The sequence below is a fragment of the Pelodiscus sinensis genome, chromosome 12, assembly GCF_052426305.1.
Source record: "Pelodiscus sinensis isolate ZL-2025 chromosome 12, ASM5242630v1, whole genome shotgun sequence".
NCBI classification, from domain to species: Eukaryota; Metazoa; Chordata; order Testudines; family Trionychidae; genus Pelodiscus; species Pelodiscus sinensis.
The window spans coordinates 16498694-16519788 of record NC_143063.1 but is presented as its reverse complement, the minus strand read 5'-3'; the positions used below and the strand labels follow the sequence as shown (position 1 = coordinate 16519788).

General features: G+C 42.0%; 1 long non-coding RNA gene across 2 annotated transcripts in view; it reads right to left on the bottom strand.

The window, feature by feature from the left end:
- Positions 1-1391: 1391 nt before the first annotated feature.
- LOC102443395 (uncharacterized) overlaps positions 1392-21095 on the bottom strand; it is a 55698-nt gene continuing 35994 nt past the window's right edge. For both annotated transcript variants that reach the window (XR_012906744.2, XR_012906747.2), the window contains 2 exons: positions 1690-1973; positions 1392-1551 (listed from right to left, as the gene is read on the bottom strand). This is a non-coding gene — a long non-coding RNA (uncharacterized LOC102443395). The remainder of the gene's footprint in view (positions 1552-1689; positions 1974-21095) is intronic.

Genomic DNA, 21095 nt, shown 5'->3' with positions numbered 1-21095 from the left:
GCAGGGCTGACGCATTCTGGACTAGCTGGTTGTTCTATTTATTTATTAGATTCCTATGAACACTACACTGCAGTAATTCACGTTGGAGGTTAGGAATGAATGGGAAAATGGCTAAGTCCAGCGGCCTCAAGCTAATCATAGACCAAAAATATTTTTTGTAATTGTTGCAGGCACCTAGCAGCAACACAGGAATACAAGAGAAGCCCCAGACTGAAGACCAGTTGAGCAATTTTGTGGAGATCCCTCCAAAGGAGAACCAGGGGCTTTTTTGCTTTTTAAGTTCTGTTTTTAGATTAATGGATGCAAGAGGCAAACACTAAGGACCACATGTACAAATGAAAAAAAAAACCCATACCAGCTGTTTGGGTTCCCTGATCTAGTAGTTGCTGCAGTCTAACCACGCCCCTAAACCCAATGGAGCTGAGTAAAGCAACTGACATCTTTATCTAGGTTAGATGAGATGTAAATCTAGAATGGATGCCATTAGTATACTCGCTAACTCCCCAAAGGCTCCACATACAAGTTAAACCAAAGGAAGGGAACTACATAACTCCATGTGGAAGACAATTGAGGGAGGATAACACTATACTCTGAGAACTCCCATCCAAAAAGGAAGTGAATCTATCACAAGCAATCCCATCTATTCGTGCAGTCAACTTCAGGAAAGTCAACATCACTTCATGATCAATACTGTTAATGGCTGCTAGTAAATCTAACAACAATACCAATATTTAAGCTTCAGCCACATGAAGATCATCATAACTACTTTAAGATTACCTTGAACATGTAGAGAAATTATCCAACTAGAACAAAAATTGTAATGAACTTTGATCATGTTTAATAGTTACCGTCTTACGGATTCATCTGGATCCTGTTTTAGGGCCCAAATGGGACTACTTGCAGTGACAAGCCCTGCTCTGAGCAGTAAGTGTTTTGCAAGGTATAGGTTTTTCCAACAGCTATTATTTCCTATGGATTTAATTTTTAAAATAAACCATGTGGAAAAATATAAATAAATTAATTATACATATCTGCATTTATTATAATATATCACCAATAAGAGAAAAAAACCAATATTTTAGAATTTTTCAAAGTACTAAATAGATATATTGTACTAAATATTTTACTTTTCAAATTTTGATAAAACTATGAATTCTGAAACACTGACTAAAAGTGTCACTGTACAAGAGGCAAGCAAAATGTATTAGTTAATCAGGCTCAATATTTGTACGCATTTTTGTTTTAAAAAATGTATGCGAGATTTCACTGACTCTTGCAGTTCTTTCCAAGGTAATTTTCTATTATGCTAAAAATAGTTGAAATATATTATAAAGGAGATTTTATTTTGTGATAAAATTAAAAGCATATAAATTTGTGGTTGAAAAAATAACCAAGGATAACACTAATTTATTTAAATATGTGCTCTACAATACAAAGAAATTCATTTCTGAGGACCATATAATAAGATTAAAAATGCCAGTGATTGAAGAAAGCAGTCTTCAATGCATTTCAGGTTTTAGTTGCCGGAAGTTCCCAACATAAAATAGAATTCTGTTAAATGCAAAACATAAATAAGAGAAAAATTAAAGAATTAATTAGAAACAACATGCTGCATTCCTGATCACAGCTAAGAACACAAAACAGATAAGATTAAAAGGAATTTTATATTAGGTATTGTCTGTCACCCACCTCATCTGCCTGTGTGATCACAACTTCTTGGATACTGCTACCTCTGTCATCTTTTTCATCTGCATGCTGAGTTCTTCTGTTCTTCCATGAACTGATATATCCAAAGAACCACAGTCTACCACTTCACCAACATACTCCTTGTCTTCTGGAAAGTCATTGCTGACTGAAGTCTCAAAGTCTTCTACAAAGACTGACAGGGACTCTTTGTTAACACCATAAGCACTGTCAGAGGTTACCTGAGCCTCGTTAAAGGTCTGGTGTCTTAGGATGACAAACTTTGTTCCCTGTTGAACAAAGAAAATACAAGACATAAAGGGTCTTTCACTAGGATATTAATTCCCTTTAGCTTGCCATGAACTATATTTTATACACAAAGAATTCTAAGAAAACATGATACCTACGTCTGTGAAATTTCAAAGTGTATATCTTTTCTCAGGGAAAAGATGCTGCAAAATTCATTTATTTTCATGACCTATTTACAGAAAACCTTTACAAAAAAAATCAGTAAACATCCTATTATAATAATAATAATTGTGTATTTAGTTTATGTCACATCAAGGAAAATATAATAATTTAAAACATATTATCATTAATAGCATGAGGATTACCCTTCAGTGATTTACTACAGAGTTTTATGGAGCTTTCTCCAAAAAGCTGCTGATGGTCCCAGTTAATGACAGAATACTGAACTCAATAGATCTGTCTGATAGTTGATCCAGTAAATGAATTATCTTGTCTATCTAGCAAGGAACATTAGAGTAATATCTATATTAAATTGATACTCGTCTTATTATAATTGTGTTCATATACACAATTTTGAATTTTCACAATTTTTTTTATTACAATTTGTTTAAAAAAATTATGTTCACTGGTCCACTGTTCTCCTTCCTTCTCCATATAGTTTAATTTGTTGTATCCTGTGAGTCTTTAGGTTCCCATTTAATATGCAAAGCATACATCCGCACATACCTTGAAAAACATCTGCTGCAATACATGTGTGTACAAGCACAGCATTCATTGTTTCAATTTACACTGTGAGGCATACTGTGCATCAGAGATTGTAATCTGACCCTTTAATTATAAAGAGAAATTATTTCACTTGAGTCCTTACTTGCTAATTGTTTCTACTTCTGGCCTTTTAAAAAATAACTTGACATCATTTTTAAAAACTGGCAGGGTATGAATATCCAGATGAAAAGGGAAATGTTCTGTGACTAAAATGACATAATGTTGATTTCTATACAAAGCAGGATTTCAAGAGCTTTGAGAAAAGGAAGAGGAGACTACACACAACCCTAGAACCTCACTTTAATGAAGTTATACAATGAACTTTCGTTTATTTTATTACCGACACCATTTAAAGCCATTCAGGTGATCATGTGCAGACAGCAACACACAACTTCATAGGGATATTCATGAAACATCTCAGTCTTTGGTGAAAAGTCTCACAGAGGTAGCCATATTAATCTGTATCTACAAAAACAATGAGGAGTTCTGTGACACCTTAGGGACTAAGGCTATGTCTAGACTGCAAGCCTCTTTCGAAAGAGGCTTTTTCGAAAGTATCTTTCGAAAAAGCCTCTTTCTAAAGAGCGCGTCTAGACTACAATACGCGGATCGGAAAATCGATCCGCTTTTTCGAAAAAGAGCGTCCTGACTGCTGGACGCTCTTTCGAAATTAAAAGCCACCCGGAACCGCTTCTGCCAGGGCATGGGGGCAGCATTTCCTTCCGGGTGCTGCTGCCTGCCCTTTGCAGAGACGCGTGGTTAAAGGGACGCCCCTGAACACCCGTTGCTCTGCTTCTGCAGCTGTCTTTGCTGTCCCTCGAGGAGGTAAGCAAGGCATTGCAGTGCTGGTTTGGAGTGCTCAGCTTCCTGGGACACCCCAGCAGGTTTTTTGTGTGGAGGTTTTTCTGTTTTAGGCTCATTTTTTTGGCATGGAGCCAGAGCTGCCCCTGGGCAGGCGATGGCCCCACGCCATCATACTGCAAGTGTTGCTGCATCTGCATGACACAGTCATGAGGCTACTTCCCCATCTGGACCCAGACCAGAGGTACGAAGGGATCATCCGTCAAGCAGCCGCACTGCCCTTGCCTCCAAACTTCTTTGTGGACAGGCGTTTTTGGAGGCTTGACACCAGCTCTGACTGGTGGGACCGGCTCGTGATGGAGCTCTGGGATGACCAAGAATGGCTACGCAACTTCCGGATGCGAAAGACCACTTTCCAGGAGCTGTGTACCTGGTTCGCCCCTGCTCTGCAACGGCAAGACACCCACCTGCGGCCCGTTATCCCCGTGGAAAAGAGGGTCGCCATTGCCCTCTGGAAGCTGGCAACCCCCAACAGCTACCGCTCCGTGGAACACCAATTTGGAGTGGGCAGGTCTACTGTTGGATCCATCCTGATGGAGGTAAGTCATTGTCTGGGGACAGTCACAGTTTGGGGTGGGGGGAAGGGAGACTGTCAGGAAGGGCAAAGTCGAGTGTGAGTGGGAGGGAGCTCCTCCACTCACCCTGAATTGTTGGGGGGGGGAGGGAGTTCTGAGGAGGGGATTCCCAGGGTGTTTGAGAGGGAAGGTGGGTGGTGGGTTCTCCTCCTAAGAGATAAGGCACCCCTTCTAACATTTTGTTGTCTGTCTCGTTCTGCAGGTGGTGAGGGCCATCAATTCGGAGCTGCTCAACAGGCTCGTCTGTCTACCAGATCTGGACAGCGTCATGGCCGGCTTTGCTGCCCTTGGTTTCCCGAATTGTGGAGGAGCGCTCGATGGGACACACATTCCAATCCGTGCACCGCCCCATCGAGCAGCCCAATTCATTAACAGAAAGGGCTACTTTTCTATGGTCCTCCAGGCCCTGGTTGACCATCGTGGCCAGTTTTCTGACATTTGTGTTGGGTGGTCAGGGCGGGCACATGATGCCCGCATCTTCAGGAACTCGTACCTCTACCGGAGGCTTCAGGCACGAACATTTTTCCCGCATCACAACTTTGCGGTTGGGTATGTGCACATGCCGGCGTGCATAGTGGCTGATGCGGCCTACCCCCTGATGCCGTGGCTGATGAAGCCCTACACCGGCCACCTGGATGCGAGCAAGGAGCAGTTTAATGCTCACCTTAACCGGGTTCGCAACCAGGTGGAATGTGCGTTCGGATGTTTAAAAGGCAGATTCCGGTGCTTGCTCACACGCCTAGACATGGGGGAGAGCAACATCCCTGAGGTGGTGGCCACGTGTTGCGTTCTCCATAACCTGGTGGAGAGGAAAGGGGAGGCCTTCCTACCAGGGTGGGGTACAGGTACTGATGGTCAGGAGAGGCACTTTGCCCAGCCCCGGATAGCTGCCATCCGCCAGGCTCACCGGTCTGCTGTTTGCATACGGGAGGCCCTACGGGAGCAATTCTCCAGTGGAGGCCACTGACTCTACTGAGGGGCTTCTGCCTGGGGACTGGGCCCTGGCCCAAAAGAAGCTTCCCTCCACAACCCATCTCCTGACCCTGTTTGGAGAAATAATAAACACCAGGGTTTGTCTCAAAATAATAAGTTCTGTTTTATTTTTTTAAATATCACTCACTGGAAAATAGTATAACTGTTGCAAACATAAAAAAGCTTTTGTTCATTTTTGATGTAGAAAATATAGTTTCATGCCAAACTATGTACGATAAACATTTTGTTGAACACTTTCCTTGTCATTTAACTGGGGTGATGGGGGTGCTTGAAACCTGGAGGGGGGAAGGGGACTTGAAACCTGGAGTGGGGAAGGGGATCAGGTGCACAGTGCTTGCCTGATCTCAGTATCCTGCTTGGGCCTCGTGTTTGGGGTCCACCATGGCCACGGGATCGGGTGGTGCACCTGTCGGTTGGCTGGATAACAGCGGGTAGGTGCTCTTGGGACGGGGAGGCCTGGGGGAGAGGAGGGCCAGGGGGGGAAAGGGATGCTGTTGTGGAAGGGGGGTTTGGTGGGGCAGGATCATGGAGTGCTGGAGGAGCAGGCCCAGGCACAGGAGCAGGCAAGCCGCAGACCTCCCTGAGAGTGGCAGTCAGGGACGTGCGCTGCTGGACCAGCTCCTCCATCAGCTGGTCATGCCACCGATCCTCTGCCTCCGCCCTCTCTCGCAGGATGGTGTTGAGCTCCTGCACGGCCTCCACATGCTGCCTCAGGATGTCCACATACACACGCCTGTGTCTGCGGCTCCCATGTCCCTGAGATGGAGGTGGGGCTGGGGTGCTGCCGCCCTCTTGCACGGCTGGTCCGGCTGTGGAGGAAAAGAGGAAGACACAATCAGTCCTAAAAAACTGGACTCTGTAGCACTTAAAATACTAACAGGATAGTTTATTAGGGGATGAGCTTTCGTGGGCCAGACCCACTTCCTCAGATCAGAGTAACACGGCTACATTTCTATCACAATCAGTCATGTGTGCAACAGCTGTCCAAAAGGGCATGCCCTCTCCTTGAGACAGGGGAATCAGACATTCTGAAGGTAACACTGTGTGAGACCTGGGCATCAGCCTGAGCATGACAGGTTTCCCTTGTGCATCACCCACTGTGCACCCACCTACCTCCCTCCTCCCCCCCGGGTGTTACACAACCTCACTGCACTCACCTGCTGCTTCATCTCCTGCGCCAGATGACACCTGGGAGGCCTCTGGGGTCTGTGTGACTGGCTCCAGGGTGAGGGTCGCCGTCTCCTCACTGTCCTCCTCTGGCACCATGTCCCTGTCTCCTAACCGCTCTGGGTCCTGCTCTGGTGCGTCCACCACAGGGTCCGCCAAGCCTGACTGCACAAGACGCCGTGGTGTGCGTGCTTCACCACCACCACCCAGGATCTGGTCCAGCTCACTATAGTAAGGGCAGGAGTAGAGGGTTGCCCCAGAACGGGAGCTATGCTCCCTGGCCTTTACATACCCTTGGCGCAGCTCCTTAACTTTGGAGCGCTCCTGGTCCTGGGTGCGGGGGTAGTGTCCTTTCTGGGCCAGGGCCTCTGCCATGCGGCCATAAATGTCTGCATTTCATCGCCTGCTTTTTAGGGCTTGTAAGGCCTCCTCCTCTCCCCAGAGCTCAGGAAGGGTCTTGATCTCTGGCCCAGACCATGACGGTGCCCGGCGTTTGGAGCCCCTGGTTGGATCCCCAGAAGGCTCTCTAGAAGGGCCAGGAGGGTCTTGGGGCTGGGACATGCTGCACTTCACCAGCCGTGTGCTCTGGCTGCTTTGCTGCCACAAGTGGCTGTGAGGGTGCCTGTGCCTTTAAGAAATGGCTGCAGACAGGACCAGAGACATGCAAGCCATGCCCCAGATTGTCCACCAGGGCTTCTTCCTGGAGGCCATTAGTTTCGAAATAATGGCCTCCCCAAGTCCACACTCACTTATTTTTGACAGATCACCGTCGAAAAAGGCGTTCTTCCTCGTGCAATGAGGTTTACCGCCGTCGAAAGAAAAGCCGCGTTCTTTCGATTTAATTTCGAAAGAATGCAGCTGCAGTCTAGACGCAGATGAAGTTTTTTCGAAAAAAGGCTACTTTTTTCGAAAAAACCACTGAGTCTGGACACAGCCTAAGAGATTTATTAGGGCATAAGCTTTCGTGGGTAAACCCACTTCATCAGATGAAGTGGAGTGGAAGTAACGGAGGCAGAGGTATACATATAAAAGTACAACAAAAGAAAGAAGTTACTTGTTTAGCCTCATTAACACAAGTAAGGCTGGAAGTGGCTCATTCACAGAAGTTGATGAGGAGATATGAATATCAAATTGCCTTGGTTAACATGCTACAAATCACCCAGGCCAGTGACAGATGCCAAGAATAAAACTCTCCTGACTTCCAGTCCAGTCCTCTGTCCCCCTCCTATTGTGATGTGGCATTCACAACTATCTACAGTAGACTTCCGATAATCCGGAACCTATGGGATTTAGGTGGTGCCGGATTATCAGATATGCCGGATTATCAGGAGGTACTATAAAATGGTTATATATATACTGGATATATTATATACTTAACTCTATTTATTGTACATACTGTATACAGTATACTATAATGTTTTAGTTTTTTTAAGCCTTTTTTACCCTTTTTGCTCAGTTCAGCTGCTGCCGCTGTTACCTTGTGACTCATTTTTTGCCGAAGCTCACTCACTAGGCTCTTCCATTTTTATGCCGGACTATCAGGAGTGCCGGACTATCGGAATTTTACTGTACTGTACTATGAAGCAGGAAGTCTCAAACAATATCGCAGAAGAGAAAAAATCCTTTATGCTGGCTAATTAAACTTTCCTCAACTGAAAGATCTCCATAGCTTGGTTAATGGGGACTGTATTCTTAAGTATGGCTTTTGCTTAGATTTACTGTATTTTCTTCATGCAAGATCCATTTGTGAGCCTCAGAACACCTTAATTCACAGTGTTTCAGAATGAAAAAAAAATTACCAGCCCATTCAGTACTTCAGTAGCTTTTAATTCATGGAATGTAGCTAATATAAACTTGATAAAAACAAGCTAGGGAGGTTGCCACTCATTGGAGAAAAGCTGCATATATCCAGTTCTAGCTAACAAAAAACGTGGTTGCAACACCCAGCCTGTGGGTGATAACTGGCCTGATAACACACACAATAGGCATAACACTGAGATCTTCTTTCTGTGCTAGAAGAGAGGAAAAAGGGGACTAAAACTGCATGGCATTGCTTCATTTCCTTTTAAAAGAATTAGTTCCTTAAATCTATTAAGACCATTGAAAATGAATGACTACAATGCTGGATCTGACCACAAGTTCAGAACTAATTTTTTTTTTTATTACTACCCGGGTGACTTTAGTGAACATCAGTGGGGTTTTTTCCCCCCAGTCTAGACATATTAGCCATCATCCATAATATAAGACAGTATAAAACATGATTCTATATATGTGTTTGATGTCCTATCCTTCAGCCTCCAGTAAACAGCATTATCTTCCCAACTATATTTTTCCACTGAAAGTAAATCAGTGACTCAAATACACAGAAAATTGCTCACTAATTACAAGGCATTCATTCTTTGCAATGTTTCCTTATACACATCTATTAGAATGCCCCATAAAAATTGTAAAGAGTCCCATCGAAATATGGAATAGTTCTAACTAAATTGCAGGTTTGCATAAAAGCACAGATCATATTATTTACATTGATTTCAATCATGTAATCTATTTTGATGAGCAAATTTCCTGTTAAATGCTGGCAAATCATACAACCTTACATCTATGTGAATGATTCCATTTGCTGTCAGTTGTGTAATATGGGCAACTTTGTTACTAGTCAAGCGTAAAAGACAATGGAAAAAAAATCTGCACACCAAATGTGACATTGCACTGTAGAAGTAAGCATTAAATTAGAGTGAGAGGTTATAAGTCTGACAGAAACCTGATCTGTATTTCCTAATTATAGAGTCTCACTTTCACAAAACTGACACAAATGTTAAGCCAAATTAAATGTTGTTTAATTAACTATCCTATACAAGACTTCAAAGCAGAATGTCTACATGTTATTTAGCAAAGTACCAGAAACACAAGGACTTGTGAATTATCAGTCAACACAGGCTGCCATCACAGCTAACTGCTGCAAGGTTAAGTCATTTCATTTTCACGCATCTATCCTTTTAGTGCACTGCTTGTAATATTTACAGAAAAAGGCAACACGGTAAACAGTTTCACACAATGAGGTGTGAGAGTGGATACAGCACTATTCAATAACTTTGAATTCCCCTGATGAGCTGCCAAAAAACCATTATGAATGGCCGGGCTGATGGGCTGATGACTGATAAAGGAAAAAACAAACAGCACTAGTAATTCATGAAAAAGCATACACTGCCATGACAACTAAAAGTGCAGAGTGATAACTCTGAAGGTAAATGGAATTGTGGGAGCTTCTTTCTTAAAGGATCAACTGTACATGCTCATTATTTTAATGTTTCAGCATTAAACATGTTCAGCCCTACTAATTCTTTTAGTATTAAAAGAAAAACTGGTTTTATGAGTATTTATTTTGCTTTAATTTGGTAAAACGAAATAATCATTCTGTGTTTTGAATCCAAAATTATGTCTGTGCTTTGGTTCTAAAGTGCTAATTGTTTTAGGGCTGATCCTTTAAGAGCTAAAGCTTTTCTGTGACTTGAAAGCAAGTTAACAGAAAACTGAAGTGCCAATGATGCTCAAAAAGTTGAGCCTAGCAAGTGAGTGATGAAACAGGCCATTTCTGCAATGTACTATAGGACAATAGCAGGAGTAATATTAAACAAAAACCTCTGCAGTGGGATGTGCATCCACATTGGCTCCATCAGTTGAGTGGCCAAAGTCAAAGGAAATGTTATCTAACCTGGAAGTGAGGTAACTTACATTGATGAATGGCCAGAGAAACATGAAACAGGGCAAATTTGTGCACCAGTACAAATGTATTTGGTAGAAGGATGCATCCACAAACTAATGTCTCTAACACAGAAGATGCCCTACAATCAGACTCCAAAAGGCAATGGGATATGCCAGCGTGGAGCCAGATAACAAATCTTTTCAACAGCATCACAGAAAAGCACAACCATAACACTTTGAATGAGGTAGCTATCCTTGCCCAAAGCATATTTTTGGTTAACGTTCTGAAAACATCAGTGTATCTGAAACAACATTAAAGGAATGCAATATACAGAAAGAAAGGGGAAACTGATGTGCTAAAATTATCTATTTCCAAACCCTGTGTAATGGACCACATTGGCCAGACTCATTAAGACTCCGAGTTTCACTGCTCCCATGCCCACAAAAAATCATAGTAAGAAGAGACATTTTCTGAAAAAGCATTATGCAAGTGATGTGTGAACAAAACCTTATATTAACATAATTTCCCCTAATTGTTTTACAGCTGTTAAATTGACAATATAAAAGGCACTAATATTAGCAGTCCTTGCCTCTTACTCTATCCACTCTAAGCTTTCAAATATCTGAGTTATTGAAAATGGAACTTACCATAAAGTTGGAATCAGACATTCATGCTGCTTCTCCATTATCTCCCCTTTCACCCATGCAAAACTGAGACAGACTTAGAAGGCCTCATTCTATCTTCTCCTTCTTCTATATTTGTACTAGACAAACTCAGATTACTAGAAGTCTTTGGGTATTTTTTTAAGCTGTAAATTATAGTTTGTAATACTTTTAGGGCTTGATTACATCCCACGGAAGAGAATGGAAACCCTCCATTCTCAGCAGCTCATTCCCCATTCAAACGGACCATATGGCCATTGTCGACTCTAAGCCATGCAAATCCCAAAATGTTGGGAAATGTTTCTGCAGATGAGTTCCTCTCCAGCATAGAAACTAAGATCCTAATTATATGATGGAAACATACTGTGTGATAGGACTTGATAAAAAGCACTCAGAATGGTCTCATCAATTGTGCAAGAATTAACCATTAATAAACAATTTAGAATACATGGGGTTTGGAACTAGCAGTCGTCTTGCAATTCATCCTCTATAGTTTTTTACAGTGACATTTCTTATTTCCGTTAAAAATTATCTGAGACATAGGTCAACATAGCTATGGGATGGGAGAAATCCACAACCTTAAGAGATGTAGTCAAGTATAGGCTATGTCTACATTACAAGCACAACAACAGCGCAGCTACTATAGCATAGATACTTGCTACAGCAACAGAGCCGGGAGGAGAGAGACATGTTCTGTTGCTGTGTGGAATCCATCCCCTCAAGAAGTGGTAGCTAGTTGGATGAAAGAACTATTCTGTCAACCTAGCAGTCACTATTCCAGGGCTTAAGTCAACTGAACTACCAGCTTCTGAGGGATAACTCCTTCCATTATTGTAGCAAGAGTCTATAGTTGCTCTTCAGCAGTGCTGTTGCACTGTTTATAGGATAGACATAGTTTGAGATTCAGCAAGCCAGCCAACCCTAGAAAAATGTCCCTGTGTCAACCTCAAGTACTTCTGCCTCTCTTCCAATAAGGTTGGCTACTGGGCCAAAATCTTAACATACTTATTAGGAAGTGTGCCAGAGTCCCACCAGTTACTGTTAAGTGCTTAGTCTCTTGAGTACATGGACAGCGTTGAAAGGAAATCCAGTTGAGTGCAGAATATTTTAAGAAGGGAGCAGCTGGCTCAAGTACTAAGCTGAACACCAAGGTGCAAAACAGCCTTAAACTTGCTGTCTTTCCAATCAGATTGCAAACTCCATGTTTTGGAATTGGCACTGGTGACAGAGTGGAGATGGGATTTCTGTGCAATGGGCACCGTGCAGCCTCTTCAGCTGTCTGAATCATATGACTTGTGGTTACTTGTGTAGCAGGGAGGAGCAAAAGGAAAAGAGCTCCTGCCTTAGATGGTTTTGTTTCATAGCTCCTACACACCAAGGGGACCTAAGACAATGGCAGGAGCCTTTGGTGAGAAATACCAAAATCTACTAAAAACAAGGGATGTTAAAAAGTGGGGTTTTTGTAAACATGTAACCGCATGTGCATAAAACATGTATAAAGCCAGAGGTAACAAGCAGATGCTCATTTTCTGGAGAAGAGTGATGAGAATAAGATAGAGACTGCAGGAAAAAAAGAATACTTTACAAAACAAAAGCCAAAACAAAGCAAACCATTCCCCAGTATGCTATCATGCTAAGTAGTTCAAATATTCAGGACCCATTTATCAGTCAGCTCTCCACCTTGCCTTCACTTGCATGTGTAGCCGCATGTGCACACAGCAATCCAAACTTTGGAGAGGCTACATGTATGTGGTCTTTAAATCTGAACCCACAAAACAAAATCGTTTTGAAGAGTAAACTGTTTGTGCTTGTTAATGCATTCAAGTTATTTGAAAGCACATCATAAATATTTAATACATAATGAAAAGATGCAGTTCTGGGTGTGAGCAAAATGTAAGCCACAATTCGAAAAATCAGACCTGCAGTCTGCAGGTAAGGCCTGCTGTATGGTTTATGTACCACGATATGACAGGCAGCAGATCGAACAATTCAATAGCATCTGAAAGGAATGACTACATACAATTTACTTATTGATTCACCTTGCTCTACATTGCCTCAAAAATGTCCTCCCTGGAATGATTTTCCCATTTAAGTCTCCCAGTCCACCCAGGACCTGCTCTCTCCCTCCTCTACCCCCACAGACCTCCCAAGGCCTGTTCCCCATCGCCATCCCCGCAGCCCACCTAAGACCTGTTCTCCCCCTCCTCCCCACAGCTCCTCCAGGGCCTGTTCTCTCCCTTCCCTGCCCAGGCCACCTCCACAACAGCCCAAGATGGCAGAGTCTCACTTGCTGCCCACTCCCTTGGTGGTGTGGCTGCCCCCAGTAGACTCTCTGCATATAGCTCCTCCCTGCAGGCTCCCTGCCACAGAGGCCACTCTCATATCATGACCCTCCAAACAGCAGCCCCTCCCTTTCCATGTTATGGAAAACTGTCCTTTCCCGGGACTTCTGGTTATCTTGGCACAGCCAACCCCTGACCTTGTTTATGTTAGGAGACGAGGAAGCTGTATACCAAATTTGGTGGCCCTAGCTCTTACCATTTAGGAGGAGTTCTTGAACAGACAGACTCACAGACAGACAGACACACTCTAATCTGTGTGTGTGCGTGCGTGTGTGTGCGCGCGCGCGCTCGTGTGCGAGATAGCGCAGATAGTTGGTCTGAAAATCTATTTATTCTAATGTTTTATGAACACACGAGTCACATACAGCTTGCAAATTGTACATCTGATAATCTACAAATATATTTGTGAAAAGGCAGACATTTAAAAAAAAATCTCAGTACAGAAGTCCATTAACATCTGCGGTTATATCCCACAGCCTTCCAGAAGTGAAAAACCACTATGATTATTTAGCCACTCATTTTATTTAATTGAGAAAGATTCTGGCCAGCCTAATAGCCTTCCTTACACTAAGCATCTGATGACTGAAACACTTTTTCCCTCTTAAGGCAACAAGCAAATGAGGCAGTGCTGGTATCTCTCTGATCCTGCAGAGCCTCACTATCTAGGATTTCATCTTAAGATGATAACACTGTTCTGACATGTCCACATCTATAGAACTGATTTACAGACGGACCCAATGAAAAAAGTTTTTAAAAAGCTGTGGCATGATCCCCCATATAAATGACTTTCAGCCATGTGATACTGCAAATGGGAAGAATTTTGCACTTCTGTAATTTATCTCCCAAGTGACCATATGCTCACACCACCATTAACCTTATCTTTTCCACATTTTAACCCTCTCTGTATTGTTATCCGCACTTGTTCATATCTGAATTCTGAAAACACTTATAGCCAGAACCTTAGACTATAAAAGTAATGACTTCCCTTTTTTTTACTTCTTTAGAAAAGCACTATGCACATTTAAACACAATCTCAAAAGCAATGCTAATGGTAAATAATAAACCTAATTTAATTTTTAAGAACAGCTTTTCAGATTTTACTTTGTGTTACCTACTACTTCCCTACAGTAGAATTTTCACATCTGGGCACCTTGTATATCTCCCTCAAAAGACAATGGTTTCACCCTTCTTCTCAGCACAGAGTTAATAGCAGAGTTTCATATCGCCCAAGCTTACTTCCTTCTACAAATGTCAAACAGGACAATTATTAGAGCTGGAGGAAGTTTTATAGCAATTTAAAGATGATCTGAATTTGCCAAAATAAGCGAGAATGCACTTCTTGGCTTTACTTTCCAATGCGTAAGTGCCATCAATAGGTCCCAAATCAGTGCCAGTGAGCAAAGTCTCCCATACATTGTTCTGACTCATCAGGAAATGCGCAACAGAAAACAGGTGTTTCAAATAGACAGCACATTGTACCTGTGCTCTCTCATTTTTATTGAATGCCTACTGATTTCCGTAAGAAGATTAACGTTCTTGTTTTTAACTTTTAAGTCTAAACTGGCCCTCATTACTAGAGAGACAGCTTTGCTCCTTGTGCATTACTGCCATACTTGGAATAATCTGAGGCACATGAGTTGACAGCCCCTTCCTTGCATAAATTTCAGAGACCTCAGAACGTGTCATGAAGAATGAGAATTGCTTGTAACTATTTCACTTCCCTTGCTGGCTCATCAGAGCCCTGGTATGATGCTCCTCAGCACCCACTCCAAGATACACCTGTTCTTTCAGGCTTTTCTCATGGGAGGGCTGGAGGAATGCTGACAAACTAGAAGATTACATTTGGGGTAGGGAAAATGCTGTAGGGCTTGGGCTTGTGTTACGCTGTGCTCCTGCAGCTAAAAAATGAATAGCACTATAAAGAACCAAGGACAATTGTTGTACATGCTTCCCATGTCCTTGCTTGGCCTTGTCTAAACCTGCAATGTCACTGCAATTCCAGCCCTCACCTTTCTTATACTGAGCTATCGCTGCTTCCTTCAAGTTATTTGTGATCCTGTTAGAGGAACAAGTAGCGGTGACCACCAACCTTGTTTTCTCTTATGACCTACTCCAGAATTTGAACCCAGACTTTCAGCCAGAGCCATCTAGCCCATTAGCGTATTTAGTATACATGTTAAAGGCAGTTACAGAACATTTGATTTTCAACCTGCCATGTCTCATTTAAGTGATGTAGCCATTGCAATAAAACATTTTTGACATATTACACTGGCCTACGACATGATGCCAATGGAAAATGACATGCCACAACACAATGAATATGATAACATTTAAAAGCTACACATACCTGAATAACTAACATCGACCAATAGCTCTAAAATAGGTCAGAAAAAAATAGGGACAACAAGCATGGTTTGAAAAGTACTTCTTTTGCCAGCACCTTCCTGAAAACACTTCAGGTCTGTGTAGAGTGAGCACCTCTACACTGTGTGGTGTGTTCTCAATCCATCCTCCACAGAGCTATTATTTAAAAACGAAAGACGTTCTATCCTAGATAGGGTCTGATGCTTCCCTCGTCACCAAAGTAGTTCATGTTAATTTAATGTATGCATTTTATTTCAGAAGAGGCAGGGTTGAAGAAGTGGAGTAGAAGGTGGGGAGGTGTTTGCTGGGCCTTTGTTCCTCAGGACTGGACCAGCACCTAGAAAGCTCTGTCTTATGCACAAGTGACCTTTACCCCTATGATAGAAAGTTCCATTGTGCCTGAAAAGCTAAGTCAACCAGAGTCCTTGTCTCAGAGCGTTAGATGATCTGGATATCCTCAGACTTGGACATATAAGTTGTACAAGACTTAATAAATATTAATATTTTGCAAATATACAGCATCTTCCATCTGAGGAGTTGAAAGCATTACAAACATTAATGAATTAAGTGTCTAGCACTCCTGCGAGATAGGGAAATACTATACCTCAGAAACAAGGGTAGAGAGAGGTTAAGCAGTGGTCCCGTCACAAAATAAATATGTAAAAGTTTCAGTAGAGCTCAGATCTCCTGATTTCCAGTCATTCACTTTAGATATAAGGTCATCATCCCTAATTCATTCATGCCAGACCTGACGCCTAGAAGCAGCCTATGAGATACAGCAAATCTTTAAAATACATATTTGGGGATAGCCTTCTAGTTTGTTTCCAATGAATTCACATTTTTATGTTTCCTATTCTTTGACAAAGTATCATGGGCACAAAAGTTCATAGAAAGTAGAATTCAGAATCATGAGCATGAACATATTCTGAGGAGTTATAAACACCTGGAAGCAAAAATAATACAGAAGAGTTTAGAGATTAGAAACATGGCCAGCAAATGCCACGTAGAGAAAAATAATCTGAAATTTATAATTAGTGAGAAGCAGAAATGGTGGAAGCAGTATTACTGAAGGAGAATAGTGGGTGACTCCGGAGAACAAACAATCAACTACGATTTTTTTTTAAATCACTACAATTTCTCATGGCAAAGGGGAATACAGCAGATCAAAGAGTCAGGATAACTCTCTTTACCCAGGTCTGAGGTTGCAGAATCACAGAAGATTAGAGGTGGAAGAGATCTTAGGAAGACATCAAGTCTAAGCCTCTGCTAAAAGCAGGACCAACCCAAAATAAATCATCCCAGCTGGCAAACCTGGCCTTAAAAATCTCTAAGGATGGAGATTCCACCACCTCCCTAGGCAACCCATTCCAGTGAGTGGTTTTTCTTCCCTCATTGTAACTTGAGGCCATTGCTTTTGTCCCAGAATGAAACTGACCAAATTGAGAATGTTCAGAGCAGTGCCACAAAAATAATCAAGCATTTGAAGAGATGATTTTTAAAAGAGGAGTGGGAGAAACTAAGTTTGGCTAAATTATAACAATGATGAAGAGAACAGAAGAGTCCATTTGAATACCAAGATCCAGAAACTTAGAGCTGAGCTCCCAAACCATCAGTGCAAATGGGGTCTAGCAGTGTGGAAAGCACCGATGAACGTGTCTAGCTAGGCTTCGAGCAGAGTTCAGGCACAGCAAACCAGACATTTTTTTAACGAATAGGGTCTGTTGTCTCCAGCATGAAGTCCACGTCTGGCGTAAGTACACACAAAAACTGCCTTTGTGCTGAGACAAAGTTCAGGATCTGGCAAGCTTGTGAACTACTGGAAGTGGCTTGGCTTTGTTAACATGTCACATTCTCATAGAGATTTCATATAATAAAGGTGTTGCTTGTTATTCAGCCACATAGCTAAGACGGCCAAAGATACTCCAGGACATTATGCTTTCAAACTCTCCAACGGCATGCAAGAGGTGCACATTCTGGGCCTACCTGGCACTGCCAGAACGGTCATCAGAGAGATGTGTGAATTTGCTGGACTGAGCCAGATCTGTGAACTTCGCTACAGGACAGCTGATGCAATGCCATCCACTATGGTCTCTTGAGCTGGCACAGCTGTCCTCAATAAGCTATACGTGTTTGAGGATGACAATGAATATTTGAAGAGCTCCAACACCAAAAATGTTGACAAATTATTGTTTGGTAAAAGGAGTGTGTTTTGGTGCTATGAGCAGAGCTGGATGGAGAACAGCAATTCCATTTCATGGAGGATTTTAAGATTTCAAACTCTGGTTTTATTCAGATTCAGAACAAAACCAAAGTTTTGAAATTCTCTGCAAACCAGAATTCCCATTCTTCATGAAGCTCAATTTGGAGCCTTGGCAACAGGGAAGCCCTTTTGGTGTGCTCTCTCAGATCCTGCCAAAGCTTCCAGCTTACGGGAAGCCAGGCAAGGTTTCCACCAAACCCTGTCTGGATTACAGTGGCATTTCTTCAGAATTGGCATGGTCCCTCAGAACATTCTGATTTTGAAGAAATGGCACATTCCAATGAAAAAATGTTTTGTCAATTAAAAACCCTTTCTGAAAGCTAGCAGTAGAAAGTTGTGAGATACACACAGACATAAGCAGATAAAGGACTACATTTTAAGCATCAACCTAGATTGCCTTGAGGATCCTATTAGCCCAGGCCTACACAACTCGCAGCCAACATGTGGCTGGTGGTCTGTTTGTTTGCGGCCTGCTGTGCAGTGTTATGTGGGGTTTATAAGTGGGATCCTTTGAACATGGCTTCAACTGGGAACATGCTCCACAACAGCGAGTCAATATAATGGTCTTCAGTTTATATGCATTTTAGTAGTTAAATTCCTGGACTGTCATTTCTCATTAAAAGTGCTGTCATATGGGTGGAAATTGGGTAAATATTACATTTTATTAATATCAGCAGACCTGACTTAAATGGGTCCTGCGTGTTGTATAGTCTTGCCTTAATCTTTGTATTCATGCCCGTCAGTGTGAAAGAAGCTATTTACATATATATTTGCATGTATATGCAACCACACTTAAGTTGCGGACCTCGTTATGTACTGGGAGTAACATTGTGGCCCCCGGGGCTTCCAAAGTTGAGTAGCCCTGTATTAGCCTCTCTGCGCACACCCTCAAGCACTTACTATGAAGAGATACAGATTCACTGGCTGGGAGGTGAGGCACACCTGCTTACAACAAAATCGTCAGAGAAATCAAGGAGATCCACTAAAGGTTAAGTGAAAACCCTTTGACTCAGAAAGTGCAGCTAGTGTGTTGTGTGTAACCCAGTCACATACATTTGGTTTTACATCTTTTTAATGGCATAGCATATCAGATTGAAAATCTTTTCAGTGATCTATGTTTTCATTAAATTAACCTTTGGATAGGAATGTCAAGGCTTCACTGCAAAAAGGTGATTTAAGGTTTAAATTTCAGTTTGAAAATATAAAAATAAAATGAAATAAAACACAGCCGTGATTTCCTGCTAGGACAAGGACACTGGAAGCTTGAGTAACAAAATAAGAAGGAAGATGCCTCTTTAATCTGTTTCTTGGCAAGCTTGGATATTCAAGAAATATGCAGAAACTCAGAGCTATCTACAAAGCTTATTTCAGCTGAAGCTGGCAAATGTCATGTGCACTATACTGCATTGTATAAAAGGCATATTTTGGGGAATGCTGGAATCTGACACCCAAAAACAACCAGAGTAAATTGATCTAGTCATTAGTTCTACTAAATCTGAGGGATCCAGATGCAGCATTAAATCCCACAGAATTCTTAGTGTCCTGTTACACAAGAACTAAAAAGTTGTGCAGTTAAAGATGTTATGTTGTTCATTGCTTTCCTAAAACTAGAAATAGTTTTAAAATGAAGTTTTGCCAACAAACATTTTTGGTGGGGGGTTGGGAGGAGGAAGAGGAAAAATCATGTTGTGGTGGCATTTTTGTTTTTAAAAATACAACTTAAAATTGGCCATTTAAAAAAAATAATAGCTCCTTTTTATCAGAAAGGTTAACCATGTCAATTATCTTCCTAATGTATGAACTTTTCAAGCCCACAGAATGCTCAGAAAAGACAAAATCTTTAATGAGAAAGACAATGTGTTCTCCAGGGAGGCATAAGGATCTTGCGAAAAAGGGGATTTTGCGCAAAACAGACATGGCCACACTGCTTGTTTTGCTCAAAACCCCTTGCGCAAAAACAGCTCAGAATAGATTATGCAAATGAAGGACAAAATGCTAATCAACACTGCATTTGCATTGCTTTGTCCGGCAAAAGCCGTAGTGAAGACAAAGCCTCAATGTAGGACAATGTGTAATGTTTAACCTCCCTAGCAGGAATAAAACCCAAGTCATCAATCTACTTCAAGAATCCTTACTATTAGCTTAGAAAATATTCTGAAACCTATGTACCTCTAGAGCATCCAGAACCACCATCATGTGACCAAAGGTGAAGGTGGGAAAATGTCATGATTTCTCTGTCCAAATAATGCTAACTAGTTAAGGACAAGCACGATGCAGACACTTACATGATGACCACAAATGACCATATGTAAGAAAAGATTGAGTCACTTTGATTATAAAATGGGTCCCCTGATGAAATCTGCAACTTGTATGATGAGGCTTATGGTGGGGAACTGCACTCAAACACTGGAGGCATCACACACAACGCTGGTAAAGGTGTCATCCAACTTCAGGTATAAAAGGCTTGCAATGTATCCAGGCAGAACAACAGAGGGGAAACAAATGGAATTCTTTATCCTGGCAGTGTCCAGTCTGGACGGGGATATGATTCAGAGAGGAAAGGGTTCATTTCATGGCCATGCTGAAGCTTAACCTGAGAAGTGACAATATATATATTTTAAATGTCTCAGCTAAGCGTACCAAACCTGAATCCTTTTTTCTGCGAGACTAAAGGAGGCTGTACATAGCCATGAACTCTCCCCCCACCCATGACACTAACAAAATAAGTAAATAAACCCTAGTTCTTCTATAGCACTTTTAATAAGTAGATCTCAGAATACTGTACACAGCAGAGCAGGATTCATCATCTCTATTTTACAGACAGGAATATGGAGCACAATAGGGTTCTTAGATATAAAGAGACATCTACATGACCAGCCTCTTGTCCAAGGGCTTCCTTCCCCTGTACACACCATGAACATCCCTATTTGTGGCAGAGGACTGAGTCCTGCTGTGTGGAACTGTCTCATTTACTTAGGAGTCTCCCTGAAATCCAGACATGTCCTTGTCTTTAGAATCTGTCCCTAGCACTTTTATAAGAACTCATGTTCTGTCCAAGTTTCTGAAATCCCACATGAACTCTGAGTAGCTGAAAGCACTTGCTATTCAACAGCCACCCCACGAGTCCTGTCACATTGCCACCCTGTCCTCATCCTCCCTTCATAAGAGTCCTTGAACCAGCCCACCTCAACATGCACAGTCAAATCCACATGGAGTCAGAAACTCATTTGGATTCTGGGCAGTGTTGCAAGCATGATAGCCTGGTCAGCTGGCTGTACTTCTCCCAGGAAATCTCTAGTCTAATTTGAAGGTTTTAGCATGTTACTAATTTTTTTTTGGGGGGGGGGGGGAGAGGAGGGGGAGGCACCATAAAAATAAAATGTACTACACAAGGTTTTTACATACTCTCTATCAAAACGTCTACAGAATGGTGAGAACGCTTGAAAATTCATCTTCTGATATCCAAGGTAT